Below are 17,952 nucleotides of genomic sequence, written 5' to 3'. Positions count from 1 at the left end.
TACTGTTATTAATAAAACAAGTAAAATATGTAAATGTAAAATATTATTATATTTAGTGCCTATATTTAACTCTTTAAGTCTGGAAGAAAATAAAATCAAAATAGAACTTCTATTTTATTTTTTGGTTGGCAGGAAGGGAGGTAGAATTACGCCTAACCTGTGGTAATTTTTCTGTGATTTTGCCACAATTTATAAGGAAGGGGTCCATATCCATACTCATTAGTCCATTTATAGCATTTAAAGTTTCTAGACTAAAATTCAATCTTGGCATTTTTAATTATATATTTATATGAAAAGCCACTAGGGCTAGAGCTTTGGACTTATAGTCAAGAAGACTTTAGTTCAAATCCAGCCACATACTCTTATTAGTTATATAACCAATTACCTCTTTCTGCTTCTGTTTCCATATGTAAAATGAAGATAAGAATAGCACTTACCTCCTAGGGTTCTTTTAAGGCTCAAAGGAGATATTTATAAAGTACTTTGCAAACTTTAAAGTGTTGTATGAATCCCAGCTATTATTGCTAATTTTGAGTGTAAGAAACCATTGCAAAATCCTCTAGTTTATGCTTTTCCATTTCTTATTTTGTATTTTACCAAGCAATACAAAAGTCAACAGGAAGAGACATGTTGGTTAGGAGTGTAAAAACAGGAAGGAGGAAGTCTATTGCAAATCTGTGTTAACTGATTATCAATTCAAGTTTTACAAAAGAGGATGTTCATTAATGACCATCAGCGTGCTACATTGCTTATCCGGAGAGAACAATGACCATGTTAGTGGCAGTACTACAGAATATTGACCCTAGTTATAGGAAGTAATGTTAACTAACAAACTGTACTAGGCTCTTTCCTACTCATAGAAACAGGATGCTATTAGTGAGAACAATTCACAGAAATTGCACATACAGGAAAACAAGGCAAGTAAAATATAACATCAGAACTATAATAAAAATTATCCTGCAACTTAACCTTTGCTTTATCTGAGTTGTTTGATGGACTACATGCCCTTTTAAATAATACATTCACCTATAAGGACTCTTTATTAAAGTAATGCTTTGTGATAACTTAGTAATTTAAAAATATGTGTGCTGGAATGTGTTCAATTGAATTACAGGAAACACCTGGACATTATTTTATAAAGCATTTTAAGAGTGTATGCAGCAAACTACATGAAATGCTCCATGGGAAAATATACAGAAGGTTGAATATTATATAAACAAGAAATATCTTTGAATATTTTGGAACAAAAGAATTTGTATTCTGTGTCTACAAATTGTTTTTCTGGGACTAGTGGAAGCTTTGGTATGGTGAAACTAGCTTTAAGATACCCAGTAGCTTTTATAATAACTTAGCAGCATTTCAATATTGGACACCTGTCCTTAGCACCCCCCCCCCACCACACACACTCACTCTGAAACAGGGCAGCATAAGTACATCAGAAAGTAGACATAATGAAGAGATAGTGTAGTATAGTGAATAGAGTGCTTGATCTTATTTGGGAGAACTTTGGCACAGATCCCACCTTTGACACCTTTGAACTGTGTAGACCATGGGCAGGTCTCAATCTTTCTGAGCCTCAGTTTTCTTATATATAAAAAATAATGCCTGAAGTACCTCCTCATAGGTTTGTTGTGAGATTTAAATGAAATAATGTATGTAAAATATTTCATAAACTTTGGAATGCTATATAAATGGCAGTTTATGTTATAAAAAGATCAGTACTCCTACTATTACACTTGCAACTACAACAACAACAACAACATCATAATAAGAGGCTTAACTCCCCATATCTGGGGCAAATGGCAGTGAGTATGGTAGTGAGAAGGGGAAAGGTAGGCTCACTTAAAGTATGATGGGCACCTAAACTGCTGAGGATGAATGAAGCTATTACTGGGGTGGCAGGGGAAAGATACATTTTCCCCTCCATTCCAGAGTGGGGTCCCTATCCCCAAGAGAAACCTTCTTTTCTATATGTTTCCCCCCCACCCCCACAGGGCAATGAAGGTTAAGTGACTTGCCCAGGATCACACAGTTAGTACGTGTCAGGTGTCTGAGGCCAGATTTGAACTCAGGTTCTCCTGAATCCAGGGCCAGTGCTTTATCCACTGTGCCACCTAGCTGCCCCCAAGAAGCCTTCTTTTCTAAGAGGAGCCTAGATAAGGAACCTATTTTGGTCTGCATCCTACCCTAGTAACAACTCTCTACCTAGTTATTGTCTGAGGGATTTGTTTTGGCCTGGTTATTATCTGGGGATAATCTGAGCCCAGAGATTGAGACTTCTTAAATTGTTAAATTTTTTGCCTTTGAGAATTCCAATATAATTCTTACTATTCTACCACATACTTGTTTCTCTCTTTAGACTTTTATTCGTGGTGCTTCCTCAGTCTGAAATATTCTTCATGCTTCTCTCTTATCTTGAATTTTTTTGTGGGTGTATCTTGTCTTTCTAATAAAGACCTGTAAACTTCTTTAGGGCAGAGATTCTCATATAGGAACCACATAGGAGTGCCACTAGGAGCATAGTAGGTGCCCAGTAACCCACCCATCAAGCAACTATTTCAGGCCCTCCTACTATTCTCAGAAACCTTTTTCTTCCCAGATCAGTATAGCCCAGATTGTTCTTTTTTTGAATTCCTATAACATATTTTAATTGTGACTCATTTTTTATCAATGAATTTTTAAAAATTTCTTTTTTAAATTATAAAATTAAGTCTGCATTAGTCATGTTGTAAAATAAGAATCAGAACAAAAGGGAAAAACCTCAAAAAACAACCGCTCCCCAAAAGTAGAAACAGTATGGTTCAATCTGAATTCAGATTCCACAGTTCTTTTTTCTTGATGTGGAGAGAATTTTCCATCATGAATCCTTTGGAATTGTCTTGGATCATTGTATTGCCGAGAAGAGCTTTCTATCACAGCTGATTATCATACAGTGTTGCTGTTATTGTGTACAATGTTCTCCTGGTTCTGTTCTCTTCACTCAGCATCAGTCCACTTAAGTCTTTCCAGGTTTTTCTGAAATTTGCCTGCTCATCATTTCTTTTCTATTCTTTTTTCTTTTCTTTCTTTTTTTTTTTTTTTGCAGGCAATGGGGGTTAAGTGACTTGCCCAGGGGTCACACAGCTATAAGTGTCAAGTGTCTGAGACCGGATTTGAACTCAGGTACTCCTGAATCCAGGGCCGGTGCTTTAACCACTGTGCCATCTAGCTGCCCCCCTGCTCATCATTTCTTATGGAACAGTAATATTCTATCACATTTATTTACCACAACTTGTTCAGTTATTCCCCAATTGATGGGCATTCCCTCAATTTCCAATTCTTTGTTACCACAATGAGAGGTGCTATAAATATTTTTGTACATGTGGGTCCTTTTCCCTTTTTTTATGATCTCTTAGGGATACAGACCTAGTAGTGGTATTGCTGGGGGGCATATATCAATATAGATTTTAATTTTATTTATTTAAAATTTAGGTCTCAGGCCTATGAATTAGTGCTGTTTTACATATTTTACCAATATGTGCATGTATTTGTCAGTCTGAACACTAACATTCTTAAAATTTACTTTCCTACCATCTTTATACAAAAGTATACCCTGTGACAATTGTCTTTCAAGTATTTAAAAAAAATTTTTTTTGACAGTTGTCAAAGGTTGTTTGTAGTTACCACAAGAATAAAAGCTTTGTTGTTTGTCCTTCATTCTTGAAGAGGACCATGACATCGGGGTGATGTCATGACTTCCACTGAATTGGATTTAAGTTAGGGAGGGTTGTGAAAAGTCACCAAGCTCACTGTCTCCTTCAAAGCCATCTCGGTCTAGTGGCAAGATATACATCAGGATGATGAGATTGCCCTCGATTTTTAAGGCAATTGGAGGTAAGTGACTTGCCCAGGGTCACCTAGCTAGTAAGCTGAGGTGAGATTTGAACTTAGACCCTCCTGATTCCAGGGCCAATGCTTTGTCCACTGTGGCACCACCTAGCTGCCTTAGAATAAAAGCTTTATTGTAACTTTTGAATAATTTCTATGGTATCTGTTTTGTCATTCTGTATTATTTGTAATCTTGTCCTATTTTGACCATTGATAAAAGAAATCAACTGGTGAAATAACTTCAAAAATGCAAGAAAATTTATCATAATTCATGTTTTATTTTGAGTACTGAATTGGTACCTTTGAAATATTAAAAGAATTAGAGGAAAGTTTCTAGAGTTTTGTGTGAATCTTCTATGGAGGAGTTATAGAAAGACATTGACAAGAGTTACACAGGCTGGGAAAGAGTGGGGGGGTTCTAATATACAACAATGATAACTACCAATACCCATGAGATCATGGATTCATGTAAACATAATACCTAATTCTCTCAATAGGAGGGCCAGAGAAACAAGTATTTGGTTTTCAAGGAATTAACTTCAAGGCACAAGGCGCCATCTAGTGATGATTTAAAATTTTTAAAAATTAGGTACAATCCTCTATTCAGTTCAGTGAGAGGCTGTGTGGCACCGTAGAGGCATGGCAAGTTAATAATTTTTTAAAAACAACAACAAAAAACCAATAAGATTATTCTTAGGAACGTTATGAACAAACTTACCTGGGCCAAGAGGATGGTGATCAGAACAGTGATGGGACTGGAAACTGTTTTATCTGAATGTCTATTGAAGGAACCAGGGATATTTAATCTGGTAAAAGGAAGACAGCAGCTCCTTCATTTATTTGAAAGGTTGTCATGTGGAAGAAGGATTAGTATTATATAGCTTGCCTCTTTGGAAAGTTTGTAATTTGTACTTAATTAGGAAAGCATCATCGTGGTCTTTATTAGACTCCTACATGATCACCTCTTCTTCTTTCTCTCCTTATCTTTATCGAATACTGTAAATTCTTGAGTGCAGCATGACTAGATTAAAATGTAATTAGGGGTGCAGCTAGGTGGTGCAGTGGATAGAGCACCAGCCCTAGATTCAGGAGGACCTGAGATCAAATCCGGCCTCAGACACTTGACACTTACTAGCTATGTGACCCTGGCAAGCCACTTAACCCTCATTGTCCAGCCCCCCAAAAAATGTAATTAGGAAGTGTTTTACAAAATAAATAAAAATACAATACAACAAAATAATGTTAATTTGTTGTTTTCTAAATTAATATGCTGCCTGTAGAAATCCTTTCTATTTGTTTGACACCATTGCTCTTCAGTATCTTTACATTTTAAGGTTGATAATATTTCTGTATAGATATGACAAAGGACATTTATATATTCTCTCCACAGTTTGAAAATGATGTCCCCTGTATGAATTGTATATGAGGTATACTCTGTACATTACAATGAACTGAAGGCACCGTAAAGTGAGGGATAAACATGTGATTTAATTCATCACAAAAAAATATACTTACATGACATGTAAAGTAGAATTTTCCAATATTTAAATTTATAGGAAGTAATATTAAAATTTTTGTGGTAGAGTACAGAGAGAGCCAACGTTGGAACAATGAGGTCCTGCTTTCAAGTCCTGGCTCTGACAGGTACTGGCTTTGTGATCCTGGGCAAATCACTTAACCTTTCAGGCTCTAGGTGGCTCTCTAAGACTGTAAGTTGAAGAGAATGTTCCAACCTGCACTGGTAAGTTTCTTATCTGGGAGTTCACTATACCAGTGGAATCAGAAGTCCAATACCTATTCCTGATGTTAAAAGCATTGCTAATTTCAGTACTACCCTAGTTCTCACTTGTTAGGACATAAATGGGCACTTACCTAGAGTCCCAGCTTTGGTAAATAGGCAACAATTTTAATATGTAGGTATACATTGTAAAGAAAGGTACATTATGTATGGTACTGCTCTGGTTCCCTTTGATTAGATCTATTTCTTTTGAACAAAGCAACACAGCAGCAATATGAAGAAATACTTGCTAAGTGTTCACTCTGTGCCAGGCACTGTGCTAACTGCTGGGCATATGATGAAAGGCAAAATTAGTTCTTGCATGGTGAATTGGAGGTAATGTCAGATTAACGGGGACTAGGAAACGCTTCTTGTAAAGGTGGGATTCTAGTTGTAGGGGAAAAATCCATCATGAAGAAGAGAGGAAGGAGAAAAAAGAAGTAACCAGAGGGTGAGAGGGTTAATGTGCTAGAAGTTATCACAGTATAGTCTGGGGAATAGATAATTAAAAAACACAACAGAGATAAAATATTGATATTATGAGTATACTTATTATAGTATCTTGCAAGATATCAGGACACAACTGAGAAATCCCCATTGCCACATATTTCTACAATTGTAGGAAATTGGCTTCTTGTTGATTTCTAAAAAGTACTTTTAAATTTTGTGAGTTTCTCTTAATTGCCTTGTTAACTAGAACAAAGTTTCTTAAACTGTGGGGTCACATAACTAAATGTGGGGCTGTGAAAAATTTGCCAGTAATTGTTTGATTTGTATACTTATATTATATACCTATATACCTGGGTCGTGTAAAAATTTCTCTGGTGAAAAGCGGTTGTGAGCGGAAAAAGCTTAAGAAGCTCTGAACTCGAAGTGCCAAGAAGCTAAGTATTTTAAATTTGAAATGTGATGCTTGGTGGTATTATAAAAATGCACTTTTGTTCACTTAAATAAGAAGATCCATTCTGTGCTTTATGGGGTTAGAAATGTCATAAAAAAGTAAAATCAAGTAAACAAATATTTAATTGGGCCCTATGGGCAAAGCTAAGTTTTGTTGGTATAAGGCACCAATAGTCCTTGACTTGATAGAACCGTGAATTGGTCCAACCATACTGGAAACTAATTTGGAATTATGAAAAGAAAGTGATTAAAATATTCCTACCTTATGATTCAAAGATCCCACTGCTAGACATATATCCCCAAGGAGATCAAAGATAGAAAAGCCCCATATACATACAAAATATTTTTGGACTGCTTTTTTGAGTGGCAGAGAATTGGAGACAGAATAGATGTCCCCTGATTTGGGAATGGCTGAACAAATTATGGTAAATGAATGTGATGGAATATTATAGTGCTTCAAGAAATAATGCATGTTGGGGCAGCTAGGTGGCGAAGTGGATAGAGCACCGGCTCTGGAGTCGGGAGGACCTGAGTTCAAAGCCAGCCTCAGACACTTAACACTTACTAGCTGTGTGAGCTTGGGCAAGTCACTTAACCCCAATTGCCTCAGCAAAAAATAAAAAAAACAAAAACAAAAACAAAGAAATAATGCATGTTAAGAATATCAGGAAGCATGGGAAGACTTACCTGAATGGATACTTACTACCCTTGTGAACTTTTGGCAAGACACAACCTCATTGGGCCTCAGTTTCCATCTGTAGAGTGAGAAGTTTAGTTTAGATGACCTCTGAGATTCCTTCTAGCTTTACTTTTATAATACTGAGGTCTTATGATGAAAAATGAATTAAGCAGAACCAGGAATAAATTTACATAATGACGATAGTAATATAAAAGAAAGAACAATAACAAAATTGAAACTGAATATTTGACTTGAAAGAAGAAATAAGAAAATATACCTCTTCATTCCTTATAGAGTTTGGTGGGAGGGACTATGGATGTGATTTTTGGAATAGTGCATATAGGCCTTGATTGATGTGTTGGTGAGTTTCTGTAACTGCTTTCTTCCTTTCCTTTTAAATTTTTTGTTATATGGGCTGACTATAGAGTAAAGTAGGGGGAGGAATATATTGGGAAATGAATGTGACATAAAGACAAAAGATACCAATACATTAAAAAATGAGGTTATATAATTTCTTCATTTCAAACTCTACTCCTATTTTCTCCTATACCATCAAACATGAACAGGTCTCCTCCATTTTGAAATAAAATTTGACCTTTTTGATCTCTTCTTACAACTGTCTTATTCTTTCCTTTATTTAATTTTGAGAGCCAGCACGGTGTAGTTTATAGGGAGTGGGTCTTAGACCAAGACCTGGGTTCAAGTCTAACCTTTGACATATATTGGTTGTGTGACATGGGCAAGTCATTTAATTTCTCAGTGCTGTAGTTAGTTCTCTAAGACTATAAATTTTTGAAGAGAAAGTGGGGAACCTGTTGTGATGGAAGGAGTTTATCTGGGAGTTCCTTATGTCAGTGAAATTACAGATATAACCCTGACTTCATTGCTAGAAGTTTTGAGCAAATGGTATATTAAATTTTCCTCTAGTGGTTGTCTGATATTTAGCCCAGGCTTTTTCTCTAAACTGCCCCTATTGTTACTGCCAAAGACAGGTAATTTTTTTCCATTTAAGATCTTTAATTTAAAGGATATTTGTAAAGAAATTATCAATTTTAGATAAACTAAATTTTAACTTTTAAACTTGAAATCATTAGTGTTTACTAAAATGGTATTCTTTTCATTTCCACTAGATGGTGTCCATTATACACAAAAGATCCCTCTGTTGGACCTTATAGATGATTTAGCAAATAATCCAGGATTTTGTTCTCATTTTGATAAAAATATTTTATAAATCGGTCCAACCATACTTTGTATAAAGTAGAATAATGCTATTGACTAGAAATAGATACACCTTTTAATTCTATTATTGCTTTAAACAGTAAAGATGTTGTCTAATGTGTAATATCACTTTTTTTGCCCTTATTTTTTTGTTTGTTTTTTTTGCGGGGCAGTGAGGGTTAAGTGACTTGCCCATGGTCACACAGCTAGTGTCAAGTGTCTAAGGCTGGCTTTGAACTCAGGTCCTCCTGAATCCAGGGCCGGTGCTTTATCCACTGTGCCACCTAGCTTCCCCTGTAACATCACTTCTAAAAACCTGTCTGGTCTCCTAACAACCTCATCAGGGATGTTTTCAATGCATCTGTTTATTATTATAAACACATAATACAGATTGAAGAGTAGATAGATGATTTGGTAGTTCTTAATGGCTTCTTGGTTGCCTTTTTTTAAGGTAATATTATCCGAGAATTTTTTATATGCCTTTTATTTTAAATCTTTCAAATACCTTGAGAATCAGTCTCTTAGAACCCTCAAAATTATGTCACTTCCAGTAGGAATTCCTCTGTGTACATTTACTCTCTCTGTGTATATTTGTTCTAGTCCAGCTGCTTTGCCCATTTTTGTTGACTTCATTGCTATTTCTATCTTTGTTCTAAGCAAATCAGTTCTAATGTTAGAGCCCAAATGTGGTGCCTCCTTTGCCCTTATGGTGAAAAGAGTTTCTCCCTGAAACAGATATATATTTAAAAAATATCAGTATTCTTCCAGTGTTTTTGTATGGCTGTAAGTCTCCACTTACCACTGTAGACTCCAAAGATTTGAAATTAGATCACTCAGAGGGCAAGAGAGAGTTGCATAGATATATCAAAAAAACGCTTGAGTGAAAAAGGAGTTAGATTGGACATATATCAAAGCAAGGAATACTTAATGTAATGAGAAATCAAGGAAGGGTTTCCAGCATATTGGGTAGACAACCTGTGGTGAACTTATGGGTGGACCTGGTTAAAGAGTTGCATTAAATGGTCAGGAATGGTTACATTGTGATCTTCATTGTTGGAAGGAATACTTGCATGCATACATTTGAACTATGAATTGCTTAAGAATAGCACAGGTACACTTATATTGAATAGACATTGGTTTTTATTTCACTTTCAATTCAGTTTAGTAAAAATTTATTAAATACCTCCTGTAGTCAGAGCTCTGTTAGGTGGTATGTGGGATACAAAGTTTAGAAAAGTCCCTGCCCAAATAAAACTTGCATTCTAGTAGGAGAATGTGACAAAGTAAATGTAAGAAATGTGTAAGCAGAGAACCCTATGGGTTCTAAGACACTCATTCCCTGCCCAGCCAGATCTTTCACACTCTTAACAAATCTTCACTTGACAGTACCATTGCCTCAGGCTACTGCCTATATCTACCCTCCCTTTTAAAGTCAAACTCCTAGAAAAATTTAGTTGCTGCCACTTTCTTATTTCTTACTCACTTTTCATCTCCTAACAATTTGGCTTCTGATCTTAGCCCTACACTCTAACTGCTCTGGCCAAAATCACCAGGTATCTCTTTATTGTTAAATCAAGTGGTCTTTTCTCAATCTTCATTCTTCTTGGTCTCTCAGCAGCATCTGATAAGATTTTTTTTTTACCCCCCCCCCTTGTATTGGCTCCTGGCTCCTCACTGGGTTTTCATGACATTGGTCTATCCTGGTTCTCTTCCTACCTTTCTTACTCTTTGAGGTCTTCTTTGCAGGTTTATCCATATCTCATAGGTATAGGTGAGTGTATGGCTGATCTGGCCCTGCCCTTTTATCTCTTTTCTCTGTGGATGATCTCATCAGCTCCATGGATTCAGCTGTCATTTATATGCCCATTAGCCTCTAGTCTATCACATTTTTATGTTCAGCCATTCTCCACTTTACAGGTATCCCCACAGATTCTCATTCTTTGCCACCTAAAAAGAGTTATAAATAATTTTTGTTCATTGTTATTTAGCATTTGTTTGTTCTAGCGATTAAGACTAATCTCTCCTTTAATCTACCCTTCCTCAAAGCCCATCTCCTCTCTTCTCCTTTTCCCTTCCTATTTTTCTGTTCAGTGAAATGTATTTATGTACCTAATTCTCTGTGTGTGTGTATTCTTCCTTTTGATCAGTTCAGATGAGAGTGGGGTTCAAGTGTCAGCTGCTCCCTCCCACTTTGCTTGGAACTAATACCCTGCTCTGCCCCTGGGGTCTGAGCCAAATTGCTTTTGCTTGCTTCTGAATTCCCTTCTTTCTCTGTACGTAGTCTAAGGCTTCACCTGCGTGATAATGCCAAGCCCTGCGCAGGTACCTTCTCAGTTTGCCTTGGGTCTGTGACCTGGAACTGGGTAGTAGGCAATAGAGCTGCCAGTTCATACCCTCGAAGTTCCCTGGGATGGGTCTGATGGAGCCTCAGAGTGGGTCTGTTACCTCTTCTTGCTTTGGTATACAGCCTCTCACTGGATGAAGCATTTCATGTGAGTCCTCTTGGCTTGACTCCATTCCCAGGGTCTCTTTATGCCAAGCTGGGCCGGACAAATGACTTTTGTGACCTTTTTCCCCCCCTGGATTTTCCCATCAAAATTCAGTCTGGTGCATTTTCTAAATCTATTTAGAAGTTTGTGGAGGGGACCTTGGCCACACTGGTTCCTATTCCTCTGCCATCTTGGCTTTGTCTCTTGGCTCTTTACTTGTCTTCATCCTCCAAACCTAATTAATTTTACTGATTCTTTTTTCTCAGCATTTCTCACATCCATCCATCCCTACTTCTGGTCTGTTCTGGTTTCTATCACCTCTTGCTTGGACCATTGCAATAGTCTCTTCATTGCTCTACTTTTGTTTAGTCTCCTCCTATCCACTCTTCACATAGCTACTAACTTTGCCTTCCTAAATCATGTCACTTTTTTTGCTCAAGAAACTTCAGTGGCTTTCATTGCTTTGTGATCCTTTAACATTTAAAGTCCTTCACACTCTGGCTCCAACCTATGTTTCTAAGTTGTATGTACGTTACATCCCATTATATAATCTGCTGTATAGCCAAAATGGTGTACTTTCTCTGTTCTTTATACAGGACATTCCATTTGCTATTTGGTTCCTTTTGCCCAGATTATCTGCCATGCCTAGAGAATTTTCTCTTTTTGCTTCTGCTCCTTGAACCCCATGGTGTCAACTTCAACTTAAATGCCACCTCCTTCATGAGGCTTTTCCTAATTTTCTCAGTTGTTAGTGCATACTACTCCCTCCTCCCAGTCACTTTGTATTTATTTTGTACACATTCTGCATTTACTTGTGAACATGCTGTGTTTTTCCAGTAGAATGCAAACTCTTTTCTGGGCACTTTTATTGAAGGTTTGAATTCCACATAGGATGTTTTTCTCATTCATTCTCCATAATTTAAAACAAATACTGCTATAATGTTTTGTTGTTTTTTGAATTAAAATTTATTTAAAAAATTATCAAACATTTTTTCTTTTTCCTTTTTTTTTGTAGGGCAATAATGGCTAAGTGACTTGCCCAAGGTCACACAGCTAGTAAGTGTCAAGTGTCTGAGGCCGGATTTGAACTCAGGTCCTCCTGAATCCAGGGCTGCTGCTTTATCTACTGCACCACCTAGATGTCTCCATTTTTTCCTTTTTCTAATCCCACTACCCACCCAGTGTGGGGGGAAAGGGAGAAGAATAAAACCCTTGTAACAAGCATAGTTAAGCAAAACAAATTTCCATATTGGCCATGTCCAATAAATATTTCTCATTCTGCATATGTAGTCCATTAGCTCTTTTGTCAGGAAGCAAGTCTATTCTTCATCATTGGTATTCTGGCTATCTGGCATAGAAGTAGTAAAAGATCAAGAAAGGGGAGAACAGAAATTGGGAGAGCAATAAAAAAATTTAGTTGATCATTGCACTGATCAAAGTTATTAAATCTTTCAAAACTGTTTTTTATAGTGTTGTTGTTACAGTATTAATTCTTCTAGTGGTTCTGCTCACTTTACTCTGTATACGTTCATACAGATTTTCCCAGGTTTCTCTGAAACCATCTCTTCTTTTTTTATAGCACTTTAGTATTCATATATCATAATACTAAGAACCTACCATTAAATGAGTGTTTCCATAAACAATCTAAACACTCCTTCTTAGCATCTTCTGCTCCTTTTCCCATTATTCTGCTACTATAATTGCCAAAGTGAAGTTTTTTTTTTAGTTTTTGATAAGATATTTTGAGTTTATCTTTTGTTGTTTTATATTATTTTTATTTCTAACTAAGAAACTATTCCTTATTACAAAGAATTAACCTAAAAGAGAAGAAAAACAGTTCAGCAAAACTAAACAATCAACCAAATCTGACAAAAAATGCGATGTTCCATATCCATACTACTCTACAGAGGAGAGAAGTTGGTACATTTCTTCATTCTTTATACAGGGTCAAATTTGGTCATATAAATTACACAGTGTTGAGTTTTGTGGATTTAAAAAAATTCTTTCCAATTATATTGTTTGTACATTTTGTTTTGCTAGTTCTGCTTCCTTCACTTTGCATCAGTTCGGGGCAGCTAGGTGGCACAGTGGATAAGCACCAGCCCTGGAGTCAGGAGTACCTGAGTTCAAATCCGGCCTCAGACACTTGACACTTACTAGCTGTGTGACCCTGGGCAAGTCACTTAACCCCAATTGCCTCACTAAAAAAAAAAAAAAAGAAAGATGCACTTTGCATCAGTTCATATTAGTCTTCTCTTTTTTTCCTGTGTTCTTTATGTTTAGGTAGTTGTAGTCATTAGAGTGCTGGGCCTGGAGTCAGGAAGACCTGACCTCAGACACTTCTATGTATGTAACTTTGGGCAAGTCACTTAACCTCCATTTGCCTCAGTTTTCCTCATGTGTAAAATGAGGATAAAAATAGCACCTAACTCTTAGGGTTGTTGTAAGGATCTAATGAGATGATAATGGTAAAGTGCTTACTTAGCACAATACCTGGCACATAGTAAGCACTATATAAATGTTAGCTGTTATTAGCTATTTTAATGATTTCTTTTTGCATAGTAATAGTCTGTGATATTTATGTGCCACAGTTTGTTTAACTATTCCTCAATTGATGGACATCTGTATTTTTCTTTTCTTTTCTCTCATTTTTCTCAATTACATGTAAATTTTTTAACATTTGTTTTTAAATTTTTTGAGTTTTAAATTCTTTCCCTCACTTCCTTCCCTCCCCCTTCTTTGAGAAGGCAAGCCATTTGATATACATTTTACATGTGAAGTCCTGCAAAACATACTTACATGTCAATCATGTTGTAAAAGGAAGCAGAGACTAAAAACCAAAACAAAATAAAAGGAAACACCAAGAAAAAAAAGAAGAAAAATAAAGCTATTTATTTATTTATTTTAAGTGAGGCAATTGGGGTTAAGTGACTTGCCCAGGGTCACACATGTAGTAAGTGTCAAGTGTCTGAGGCTAGATTTGAACTCAGGTCCTTCTGAATCCAGGGCCGGTGCTCTATCCACTGTGCCACCTAGTTGGCCCAGTAAGGAAAGTTAAAAAAAAAAAAGTATTCTTCAATCTGTATTCAGACTCCAGTTTTTACTCTGGAGTTGGATAGCACTTTTCAAAATAAGTCCTTCAGAATTGTTTTGAGTAATTTTATTGCTCAGAATAGCTAAGTCATTCACAATTTATTATCATGCAATATTGCTGTCACTGTGTACAGCGTTCCTGGTTTTGCTCACTTCACTTTGCATCAGTTCATGTAAGTCCAGGTTTTTCTGAAATCATACTGCCTGTCATTTCTTATAGCATAATAATATTTCATCACAATCATAGATACAACTTGTTTAGCCATTTCCCAATTGATGAACATTCCCTCAATTTCCAATTCTTTGCTGCCACAAAAAGAGCTACTATATATATTTTTTGTACAAATACTTCCTTTTCCTCTTTCTTTGATCGCTTTGGGATACAGGGCTAGTAGTAGCATTGCTGGGGCAAAACATATGCATAGTTTTATAGTCTTTTAGGCATAGTTCTAAATTATTTTCTAGAATGGTTGGTCTATTTCACAACTATACCAACAGTGCATTAGTGCCCCAACTTTTCCACTTCCCCTCCAGCATTTGTCATTTTTCTTTTGTGGTACCTCTAAGTTGCTTTAATTTTCATTTCTCTGATCAACAGTGATTTAGAGAATTTTTTCAAATGACTATAGATATTTTTGATTTCTTCAGAAAGCTGCCTGTTCATATGTTTTGACCATTTATCAATTGGGGAATGACTTGAATTATTATAAATTTGACCCAGTTCTCTATATAGTTGAGAAATAAGGCTTTTATCTGAGAAACTTGCTATAATTTTTTTTCTCATGGTTTCCTACTTCCCTTCAAATCTTGGCTGCACTGGTTTTGTTTGTGTAAAACCTTTTAAATTTATTGTAATAAGAATTATTCATTTTATATCTCATAATTCAAATCTGATACTTCCTCACAACACCATTTACCTCAGTTTTTCATCTGTAAAATGAGCTGGACAAAGAAATGGGAAACCACTCCAGTATCTTTGCCAAGAAAACCCAAAATGGGGTAATGAAGAGTCAGACATTACTGAAAAATGATTGAACAGCAACTGAAAAATGCTCTCTTATTTCTTGTTTGGTCATAAATTCTTCCCTTATTCATAGGTCTGATAGGCAAAATTTTCCATGTTCCTCTAATTTGCTTATAACATCACCCTTTAGGTCTAACTCATGTACCCATTTTGACCTTTTATTGATATACTGTGTGAGATATTGGTCTATGCCTAGTTTCTACCAAACTGCTTTCCAGTTTTCCCAGCAGTTTTTGTCAGATAGTGAGTTCTTGTCCCAAAAGCTTTGATCTATAGGTCTATCAAACACTGTGGTCATTTGCTACTGTGTTTTATGTACCTAATCCATTCCACTGTTCTCCCACTCTGTTTCTTAACCACTACTAGATTATTTTGATGATTACTGTTTTGTAATACAGTTTGAAATGACATGTTTCCCCCCCACTTTTTCACTATTAGAAAAAGTGCTGCTACAAATATTTTGGTGTATAGGGGACCTTTCTTTTTTTGACTTCCTTGAGACTATATTTGCATGATGCTCTGGGTCAAGGAGTATGGACATTTTAGTCAAGGAAGTTGATAATTTGAAGGATGATTAAAAATTAGCTGGTGAAGGAAATGACAAACCACTCCAGTATCTGTGCCAAGATAATCCCAAATGGGGTCATGAAGAGTTGGACACAACTGAACAACAGTTTTAGAGTTAGATTTAAAGAAATCCTGATATAGAGCTACTTACTCATTAAATGTTTTAAGTTACTTTTTAGTCTAATTCTGGCCTTAAGACCGAGAAAGAATGTGACCTTCTAACTTAGGTTTAGCATTTATTTTTAATAGCCCAGAGCCCTTTGGGGAGTAGACTTTATTTGATTCTGTCTCATAGCAACTTTGTACCAAAAGCCAGAGCAAGGGTTTTCATCTTTCACTTCTAGAATATACTTAGAGTTACCTGTGTATAATCTCTCAGTGGGTAGGCCCTTCCACTTTATCACTGTGTCCTCATGATGGTCCCCACAGGGAAAAAAAAAGAGATTATTACTCTTTTTTAATGCCTCCATATGTTCTTATTTTCTAATCGGTGTTTCCCTAACAACCAGCTTTCTTAGTTACTCCAGTGCCTTGTCTTCAGTAACTAACTACTAGATGTTTATTGACTAATTCCTGGTCTATCCAGTGAGTCTGCATGGCAACCTTCTTCAGTGGAAAGTGCTGCTGGACTGGGAATCAAGAGATGTGGGTTTTTAGTAGTTTAGCTTTTGTCATTGTCAACTGCCACTACTGTCCTACCTAGCAGAACATATAAAATCCAGAAGAGATGGCAGCCAGTCTTGGTCCTTGGCTCAAACAACATTTGTGTGTCTGTATTTATTTTTTCTAAACCCTGAGTTGCTGTCTGGAATCTACTTCCTGCCCATCCCCTCCTGTTTAGTCTGAACCTTTAGATGCTGACTATAGCCTATTTACTTGAAATTTGCTTCCTGCCTGCTTCCTTCTGATTGCAGAGTACTTTTAGGCTCTAGATTTGACTTACTGTCCAATATTTAAGGTATTCACACATCCCTCCATAGACTACCTGATCTAGTAGTTGTCCTTTGCCTTTATAACTGTAAATGAACAACCAGACAGGAAAGGGGAACAGCACTTATAGAACATGCCTATTTTTCATGAGATTTTCCTTATTTTCTAGGCTAGCATCACAGACCTATTGGTCTTGTTTCCTTAATGAAGCTAAGAAACAGGTATGAAAAAACAAAACCATTATCAGCAATTGGGCATAAATTTAAAAAAATAAAAAAACTTTAAGCAAAAGTAATGTACAAAAATCTTAAGAAAGTAAAATTAAATAGCAGCATTAATATTCTTTTACTTAACTGAGAAGCACTAACCCAACATCTCTGCATATTAGCATTTGGAGTTTTGGCTTTTCAGCTACCCTTCCATAAGTTCTGAGGGATAGCATGTTTTCAGTCTTCTATATCCATCTGTCTTTTGGGATAATGAATTAAGTTCAAGGGCCCCCCTCATCCCCTCCTTTTTTTTCTGGCATAGTATAGCTCTGGTGCTCTCCAAGATACTTCCAGATGATGTTCACATGACAGGTGTTTTTGGGTTGAATGGTGGTAAAAATTGACATAGGCATATCCTGTATGTGTGTGCGTGTGTATGTATGTATATGTACATGTGCCATCTATATGAATACATATCTGTATATACACACATATATAATGTTGCCCAAACCAAGAGTAATTTTTAATAGTGTCATGAATATATTATCACCAAACTCTGCTATAACAATCAGTAAACTTTCATGTTTCCGTTATTTTCAATGTTACTGTTGTTTTTTGGTTGTAGTGTGTAATCATAGGGTCAGTAACGTCAGGAAAAACTGACTTGGGGAACAGTATGCTAATGGAAATGTTTTGGCAACAGGCTACACATGTAGCACATTTATCTACTTTAAAATGTTATTTGTGTTAATGGTGGAAAGAATGCTAGACTAATCATTAAGAGTCTTAGGTTCCAGTCCTTAGTCACTAACTACTTGTATCTTTATTTTTATTTATAAATTTTGTTTTGAAACCACTTTTTGACAAATCGCCAGGTAAATCTCCCTAAAGTATATTTCCTGAAAACATTTAAGCAAGATTGCATAATATTGTCATTGTGACTGATGGTACACATCATTTCCAGTTCTGTAGTTTACCCTAACTAGAGCCATAATTTTTCATTTAATTTACTGAAAGCGAGATATATTATTTGTTGCGTTGTTGCTGTACTCCTTTTATTGACCACCCTTTATATCTTATTCAGGCTAGCTTGTGGGTACTTGTTCTTAATAAATCATAATAGTAATTCACTATATTTAAAAAAAACTGTCAACAGATCATTTACTTGATAACTCATTCCTGAATGATTGATAGTTGGG

At 36.1% G+C, this 17,952-nt stretch overlaps 1 protein-coding gene across 7 annotated transcripts in view; it reads left to right on the top strand.

The window, feature by feature from the left end:
• Window positions 1–17,952, top strand: part of EXOC6 (exocyst complex component 6) — a 207,577-nt gene that overhangs the window by 23,571 nt on the left and 166,054 nt on the right. The window lies entirely within an intron of this gene.

Source organism: Dromiciops gliroides, chromosome 2 (assembly GCF_019393635.1).
Source record: "Dromiciops gliroides isolate mDroGli1 chromosome 2, mDroGli1.pri, whole genome shotgun sequence".
In the NCBI taxonomy this organism is placed as follows: domain Eukaryota; kingdom Metazoa; phylum Chordata; class Mammalia; order Microbiotheria; family Microbiotheriidae; genus Dromiciops; species Dromiciops gliroides.
Note: the sequence above shows the minus strand (reverse complement) of the source record. Positions and strands in the feature narration are given on the sequence as shown.